Source organism: Habropoda laboriosa, unplaced genomic scaffold (assembly GCF_001263275.1).
Source record: "Habropoda laboriosa isolate 0110345459 unplaced genomic scaffold, ASM126327v1 scaffold5, whole genome shotgun sequence".
Lineage (NCBI taxonomy): Eukaryota > Metazoa > Arthropoda > Insecta > Hymenoptera > Apidae > Habropoda > Habropoda laboriosa.
In genome coordinates this window covers 4,638,561-4,647,727 of record NW_017100161.1, presented here as the reverse complement: position 1 = coordinate 4,647,727, position 9,167 = coordinate 4,638,561, and positions in this window count along the sequence as shown.

Below are 9,167 nucleotides of genomic sequence, written 5' to 3'. Positions count from 1 at the left end.
AGGAGGTCGATTCCTGGAAGTGACTCGATTCTCGGAAATGACCAAATTCCAGGAATTCTCGAGAACTGAAATTTTCAAAGGCCCATTGGTCAATTCTTGGAATCGCCTCGATTCTTGGAAATTTCGTCATTTCCGAGAAATGACGTCATTTCCAGGAATTCTCGAGGACTTTAGCACCCGGCGGGTATTCTCACACCGAATTTCGATATCTCTTCACAATTTTCGTAGTTTCCGCTCGATTTTCGGGATTTTTGCGATTTTTTCGATGAAAACGCATTGCCGGTGGTTTCTGCCATTAATTTATCGACTTTTTCAACGGGAAATTGTTTAAACAATGGGTTTATTGCAAAAACAAATGGATTTGGAGTGTAAGGGAGCAATAAGTAAACTGTAAAATGCTGTAAAACAATACTGGTATATTGTAACCTTTCGTAATATACATTTTAAACAATAATTTTACAATAAATAATTGATTTATTCATAAATAATTGCATTTCTTCAGTTTTCCCGATGTTCAAGTCCTTTCCGCGATGTCTAGGCTGTCCTGGAAGGTCCATCTGTAATTCATACGCAAGGAACATTAATTTTTCCAATTGTTGATAAAAGTTATAAACAGGTTCCGACTAATTTATCGAATGCAACGGTTAATTCAAAGGAGAATTAACATATTGCGCTGTTTTATCAAGTTAAAGCGCACGATAATGTTATTTAAGTCTTACAATAATCATGAACAATCGTCTAAATTGTTATTTAACAAGAAACGCTAATTACTCTATAGTCAAAGTACTTGAAAATGAACTAGAAACTTCACTTTACCGTCTACATTATTAGTAACGTTAAAGCAATTAAAAATTTTTCATAAATATCAATTTTAAACTGCCTACTACATGCAACTCTACTCTAATTTACAATAACTGTCATTAAAAGGGGAAAATTCGAAAAATTTCTATTTGAAAAATCAGCTAACACTGATAATACCTCATTCCTCGATCCTTCCGCTTTGAACGCAGCCAGCAAACTGACGAGAGCAGAACCATCCGTCTGGTCCTCCTCAGAATCCTCGAACGAAGCTCTTCCAACGAAAAACTGCGTTCTTTCCACCGTTCCTCTCGTTGAAATACCGTTCAATTTAAAGCGCGGATCCTTCGAGACAATCTCTGCCCGAAGCACTCCTCGCTAATCTGTAAAACAAGCATTATCAAAGGTTTCTCTGTTACGCATCTAACGGAGCTAGCATACCACGCGATCTATCGTATCCCCTCGCCGGAGAACGAGTAACGCAAAGTTTTCTAACATCCGCCCCCTCGTCCTTCGCGAATAGTTCGCGCGGGCTGAGAATTACAGAGCTCGAGTGGCGCGTGAATCGAGGTCAGCTCGCGAATACAATGCAATTATCATCTGAACAATGATATAAAAAGAGAAACAATCGACGAATCCCCCGCGGAAAGTAAAGAGAAAGTTCCGGTGAATGCGGATCGAGGGTGAGTAGTAGTAGAGCCCTCGAAAGGGCAGCCGGAAAGGCAGACCGGTGAATTTCACGCACCCTCCCCTAGACACACACACAGGCGCACACACTCGAGACCGTTTTATTGGCGCGACCGACTTTCTAACGAATCGTTCTCTCTCGATACGACAGCCCTCGAGCCCTCGTGCGATATAAAAGACGCGGAGAGCCAGAAACGGAATTAAAAAGACAGTAGGTCGAGGTGGTAGAAGCAGTGTAGAGAGGGGGATGGGGCCAACAAGTCGTTGGAGAGACAAGGAGAAATAAGGATAGACTAGACTCTGTCGTAACAGAGAATGGAACAGAGAAAGACAGGTTACGGTTGAAAAAAACCAGAAGACAAAGAGGGAGAGAGATGAAGGACGGAAGAAGAGGAAGGTCGAGCATCAGGGAGCTCGAGAGTAGGAAGAGCAGGAGCAAGGCTGTAGAAGCGAGAACCGGATGAGAGGGTGGAGAGAGAGAGAAAGTGTCGGTGGTATATAGAGGGCTGCAGGGTGCGCGTATCACTAGCAGAGAGTGCCGTGGGTGCCATTAGCGGGGTGTGTTTTGCGCCCGGGTCGCGCGATCAACTGCGAGCCTCTCTCCGGCGAGGCTTGCGAACCGAGGCAGGGAGGGGGGAGACGAGGAGCCCTCTATTGTTGCCGCTTTACCCGGCATGCATATTTAACGCCCGCGTTCCTCTGCCTCTTCCTCCGCCCTCGCTGTCCCGCTCTCTAATTCCGTTTCTCTCGCACCCTACCCTCTGTCTCCCTCTTTCTTTATACCATCGTCGCAGCAACACCGTTTCTATCTATCCATCCTATCTACGTATATCGAGCTTTAATTTCCCAGCGATACGGAATCGTGATAGCCGAGAGAGAACGCCGCGGCAGAGACAAGGATCGAGAAAGAACGCGGATCGGTTAAGAGGCCCCGTTCGAGGTAGCGGAAACCCTCGTTTCCATACGTCAAGGACCGATAATACGCGGCAGGTTTACGAGGGTGCCAGCCAACCCAACCACCCGCCATAGAGATGAAGCGTAATTTCACTATTTTTTCCCCCCTCGAAACCCTCGATGCCAGGCAAATCGATTGATTATCAGGAATTATGCACGTAGCCGTGGGGATTACGGTAATTCGCCGGGGATAATTAACGACGCGACTTAGGTTCCACCGTGCACCCGGAGAAACTGATCGTAAGAAATACGAGATTCCGGCGGAGAAGTGGTGACCTGGACTTTGTAACCCAGGAAGAAAAAGCGCGCGGGTACCTGAGGGTACCATAAACTAAGCCCTTTCCCCGGAAAGTCGAACGAAGGGGCTCCAACGGGATACGACGCGGAGAGGACACTCTCAATATAGCCGTCGAGCGAGACGGACACCGGAGCACTTAGCAGTCGCTTAGAACTATAGTTTAATACATTTTTGGATACCACAGTATCCTGTGTTAAATTCGTTTAAGTTGTGCTTACATGATCGTATCTACCTTACTGGATAACCACGTATCGTCTAAGTTACTCCGTACTCTTACGACTTTTCTCCCTCGAAAAGCCAATTGTAGGGGGTGGTCTAATGAACTTTACTGGAATCAGGATGTCGTGCAAAGTAGTCCGTCTATTACCGAAGCTAAGAACCGACTCTCGTCGAATGGCAAAGATATGTCGCTGGGTCGAACCGATGGGTACTCCCGTCTGGTGTTTGTCACTCGCCAAGAGGCGCAGGCCAAGCCATAAACCGTCCCAAAAAGCATACACTATCCAAATCGAAGAATTCGTCCCTTGTTTCAAGTTCCCGAAGCTTTCCAGAATTTCGTTCGTATCGATTGGCGAGTCCAGCTAATCGAATAGCTGCGTTACGGCATTTCCACCGGGGAACAGACGTTATTTTCCGCGCGACGTTTCGTAATCGCGTTATCATCGCGGAACACGACGTTTTCAGCGGGGACAAATTCCTGAAATTTTGCCAGGACGCCTGGAAAAGAGCGCTCCGTCACAGCGTTCAGGGGGGGCTAGGAGGGTGGGTAACGAAAGATGAACACGCGAGTGGCACGCACACGTGCACACGCGATCGCATATTATCGCGATATGCTCGCACACGACCGAGCAACGTGTGCACGGAAGAGCCGCGGCAGCAACAATTTTTGCCACGGTTTTTACCGTCCAACCCCTTCTCTCTGTGTGCGCGCGGCATTTTTCCGCAGTTTATATTAACTAGCTTCGGAACTTTAAACGGGCCGCTACGTGACGAATAATAAACGCGGCGAACGATCGACCCGTGATAAATTCTGATGAATTATCGCTCGTTTAAACCGCATCGCGTTCTCGCCGATAAAGCGATAATTGGGTGACGGTGTTCGCGGCGATTCCGCGACGCGTCGATCATCGATGTATCACGGTGAATCGTAAGTAATAATTCGAGTGTGTTATCTAGCTTGGGATTTTAAACAGGTGTGTTGTTGCGTGATAACCGTGCGTGTCGAATTCTCATTTCTTGTCGATGATGTCTAAATTATCTCTACTGATTTTGAAAATGATGAAAAATGACCAAGGGGAGCTCGTATCTTTAAATTTAGATGATTTCGAATAATTTCAAACTTCCTGAAATTAAAAAAAGTATCCCGCTGATATTAAATATCACAGAAAATGACTAAGGAGAGTATGTATCTTTATATTCAGATAATTTCGAGTAATTTCAGCTTATCTAAAATTTACAAAAAAAGAGGGGACATTCTTCCCACTGATATAGCAGAGCGTTTCACTTGTAATATTCGTCTAAATTATCTCTACAGACATTAAAAGTCACAGAAAATGACTAAGGCGAGTTTATATCTTTATATTCAGATGATTTCCAACAATTTTAAATTACCTGAAATTTAAAAAAGGTACACGGAATGCCTCAGCTGTAATGCTCATCTAAATTATCCCTTCTGATATCAAAAATAATAAAAAATGTATGAGTTGATATCTTTGCATTCGCACGATTTCGAATAATTTCAAATTACCTAAAATGTAAGAAAAAGAGCGGACATTCTTCCCACTGACATAGCACATCGTCTCACTTGCAATATTCATCTAAATTATCTCCTCTGATATCAAACACGACAAAAAACGACTAAGAAGAGTTCCTATCATTACATTCACACGATTTCCAATAATTCCAACTTACCCCAAATTAAAACAGACAGCAGACATTAGTGGAAGAACCGACTGTAGCGTCCCAAAACGCCGTAGCTCTTCGATGCTTGGAAATGCTGACTCGCGGCAGGGCGAGTCTTATTTATAGGAAAAAAATCAACACGTTTTCGAACTAAAACAATTATTGCATTTCTTAGGCGTGTTTTCGATATAATGTGTTTCTAGGCATGTTCTCGGTAGCAAATGCGCTTCGATCGTGAAAACCTCCGTGCTTCATAGCACGGAGCCGTCCACACCCGACGTGGTTCATCGCTTTTGGCGGCCCATGCGACGCAGGACCCAACGCGGGTCCCCTCAAGCGAAGAAACACTCGAGCCCTCTCGCCACGGCGACCGCGGTCCCTCTTCGGTCCCTCGCGGGATCCCTTCGTCGAAGGCCTTATCGCGACAATGTAACACGGTTCCGCCGATGCCATGCGGCTCGGCTACGCACTCGTCCTGCCGGTCCCTGCTCGGGATCGAACACCGACGATATCCGCGAAATGCGTGACGGAAGATGAATCGTCGTAAGAAGAGAAAGGATAGGCCGGCGAGCGGCGAGGTGACGTAGAAGATAATTTGTTTTCGCCGCAATCGCGATGATAAATATTTCGCGGACAATGGCTCGCGGCGTCCGCGTCAAAAACGTCGATACGAACATCGGAACGGACAAAACGGCGCAACAGCGAGTTACGAGTCCCGGAGTTTCTACGTGACGATTAATTGTTATCATCCGTGCTGGGTCCTCTCTATTGTCGTGGCGAGATGAAAACGCGCGCTTACAATGACCGTAGCCTGCAGGACTAGCCCCGATGTTGAATACCGAAATGCCTGACGTACACGGTCGGTTCTTCTCGCGTGAATTGTTCCCCCTTTGAAAGTCGGGCACGATCTTATCTTTGTTTCTGCCAGCAGCAACATGAAAGTAAGTTTTCACAAACCATTCCCCCGCTCCCCTCCCAGCTTTTTGTCCCGTCGCATAGAGAAACTTGTGAAAAGGAATATTGTGCTCGAAAAACGATACGTGGCGCGAGAAAAAAAATGTTTTTCCCTCCGAAACAATAGATCATTACATAGTACGATAAACCTTTTAAAATATATTTCTCGCTGGAACAAAACGGAAAAACCTACCTCGTTCTATTGGAAATTAACAATGTAGACAGATATCGAGTATTATTTCAACTTGGAAATTCTAGCCTCGTTGATTAATCCACGCTAAAATTTCCCAATTTTTCCACTGTATTCCATCCACGTTGCACCGCGAATTATGTATTATAGTCCCTCAGTTTCCCGGTGTCAATTTGACACAATGGTAAAAGATCAATTAAACGAAAAGATAAACAATTTTAGAAGTAACTAAGGTTGTTTAACAAAAATATATGTATTTAAATCCGGTAACGCTGAAACTAATTTTACAGTGTAGACGACACGATGCATGTAGGAAGAATGTCCACGACAAAAAGGCTCCCTTAAGTAGCCCCTTTTTCCCTGGGAAAGTCCCAGGAAGTGGGGGCGCGGGCCTGCATTGCGATACTCTTGCCCTCGAGGACGAAGAAACCCAGAGATGTTCGCCTCGAGGACGAAGAAACCCAGAGATGTTCGCCTCGGGGGCCAAGATTCGCTAGGCCTCCCGTGGCGGTCGCCACATATTTCATTTTTAAACAAAGAAACATGTATGATCTTGGGAGAAAAGTGAGTTTTTCGCGAAAGAGATTTGTTGATTTCGGTATTGAGAGAGATATTGATTATGGACGATGAGAGTAGTGTACGTAGATAAAAGTATCGTATCGTTCAATATTTTGGGCTAATGAAATATCGATCAGGGAGTGAAAATTTCTTGCAGCGAGACGAAGAAAGAACGAAGAGCGCAAGATGAACGACTCCAATGTTAAAAATGAAAACGATTAAATAAACAATTCCAGAGGTGGAAACTGTAATTGGATTAAAAGAGCGAGTGTTGTATTTTCATCCGAATATCAATTTGGAAAATTTCTCAATAGATTCGTAACGCTTAATTGAGCACGACTATCGCACGATTTCACTGCTAATAAAATTACTTTTATTCATGCTTCCGTTATTTATGGTCAACGAGGCTGGTTTACGCGCGCGGAAAAACTGTGAGCGCAACGATCGCGGCGAGAAAAAGAAAAAGAGGGAAAACGTCGCGAGAAATAACGAGTACGAAACATTGTTCCGCGGTTACGCGTACGCCTAGTCGAATCCTGTGCGTTCCTTCTTAGCTCGGTAATGTGATGTTTAAAGGACGGTAACGTGATTGAGGGGCGATTGTGACTTCGTTAACTCAACGGCATGTTGAAACAACGCGACGAAACGATGTCTGTTCTATAGATATATTTGGTGATAATATTGGTCGAACGCGAGCTATTCAAACTATAAACAGCCCTGTGTGAGGAAATATTTTTTTCACACTCCGTAGGCAAATTGGCTCGTTTATGAAACAGTCTAATTACTTTGCCGTTCTAGGTTTTGAAACTGCGTGGAAAAATTCTGGGTTGGTTGACAATGACGATAACTGTGTTGTAGGATTGTTTGTTGGGCGGACTGTTTGGAATTTTTTTTTATTTCATTGGGTCATTAGCGACCCAGAGAGAATACGGAGGTATAGTTTAGAGAATAAAAAGTAGGACGCAACGAAACCTCGGTCTGGCAGATTATGGCAATAAACGACCTAGTCACATTTAGTCGCCAGACCGACTAAACATGCACCCCTCGTGGACGTACCGGTGCCATAAACGAACCATAGAAAACTTGGAACCATAAACCTTTCGTTACCAAAAAATCACATCTTTCATCGACCAATAGCAGAACACACGACATTTTCCAGCTCCACAACGCAACAACTAATCAGAATCGACCTAAATGCCTAGATATACACCTATACTCCTGAAAACCGACAATCTTTGTAAGACTAATGCACGCGACACAGTCACGCAGCGAACAACCGAATACATCTGAACATCTACTCTGGGCAATCAAATAAAAAAAAACATCTAACCAGCCAACGAGAACAACCATCGATCCGCGTTCAGAACTCCTGATCATAAGATTTGATCAAGTTCCACGACGCAACAGTGACTGTGGAGGATGTGTTACTTTTAGGGTTGTCCGATGTCTCTGAAATAACACCAATCTTCCTTTGTATATAGGTCACTGGTTTGCTTACCCTTTTCACTCATCTTTTTAAAAATAATTTCATTTGCAAGCTTCCTGTTGGAAGTGGACGCTCCTTCGTTCACTCGCGATAATTAACAATTGCATTCTACTCTAAAATTCCAATAATTGTCACCTCCGTAAAAGTCACACCGACATCTTTTTAAAAACCGTTTCATTTGGAAACTATTTCTCTTGATAATTAACAATGAATTGCAATCTACTCTAAAATTCCATCGATTCCCGTCTTCCTAAAGGTGTCATCCGCATCATCCGCATTAAAACGAACGCTCCTTTGTCCATTAGTGAAAATTAACAATTAATCGCAATCTACTCTAAAATTCCATCGATTCTCACCTCTCCAAAAGTCACACCGACATCTTTCTAAAACCCATTTCATTTTCAATATTGCACCACGAACGCTACTCCGTCCACTCACAATAATTACTAATGTAACAACCATCAACGAAGACGGCTACAAAAATTTCCATTCCGCGAGAGGAAGTGAGAGGGACGACTCTCTATCCTCGTCGTCAATCAAATAATCGCGAAGCGATAAAAGCTTCTAGAAGAAATTAGCTTACGATCCGCGGTAGACTCGCGGATTTACGCGGGAGACTCGCGGTTTCGCGCGGGAGTCTCGCGGTTTCGCGCGGGAAACCACTTAACGACGCGTCTTGTTTAGTAAATAAATTTTACCGCGCTTCATTAGCAACGCTCAACTATAAATACCACGGCCGCGGACGCAGCCAAGCAGTCTCCTGCTGGGAGTGGACGAGGTATTACCATCGGTCGCCCTTCAGAGTGGGAGAGTACGAAGCCTAGCTTTCGGAGGCCCTTACAGCACAGGAGGACTGGGGACACGGGGACTGACACCTGGGTCACTCTCTGGAGGAGAGAACAACGGCTGGACTATCCGCCGGTCGCCTCTGAGCGAGGAGGAGGTCACCCGGACGCCTGAGGAAGCTCGGAGAGGATTGCTTAGTACTTCCGGTGGTGTGGAGAGAACCGCTGGACTATCCGCCGGTCGCCCCTGAGAGAGGAGACTACAGGGAGGTTACCCGGACGCCTGAAGAAGCTCGGAGAGGATTGCCTAATACTTCCGGTGGTATGGAGAGAACGACTGGACTATCCGCCGATCGCCTGCCAGGAGAAGTGAGGGTGGACTCTCCGATCATACGCGTGTCACTTAAATATTGTGGTAGGAGAGTATGAGAGCTATACTTGGGTCGCTCGTGGAATGGAAAGAACGGCTGGACTATCCGCCGGACACCTTCCAGAGAGTAGAGTACAGGAGGTTCATCGGACGCCTTCCCACAATAATTGTTATAATTCACTTCA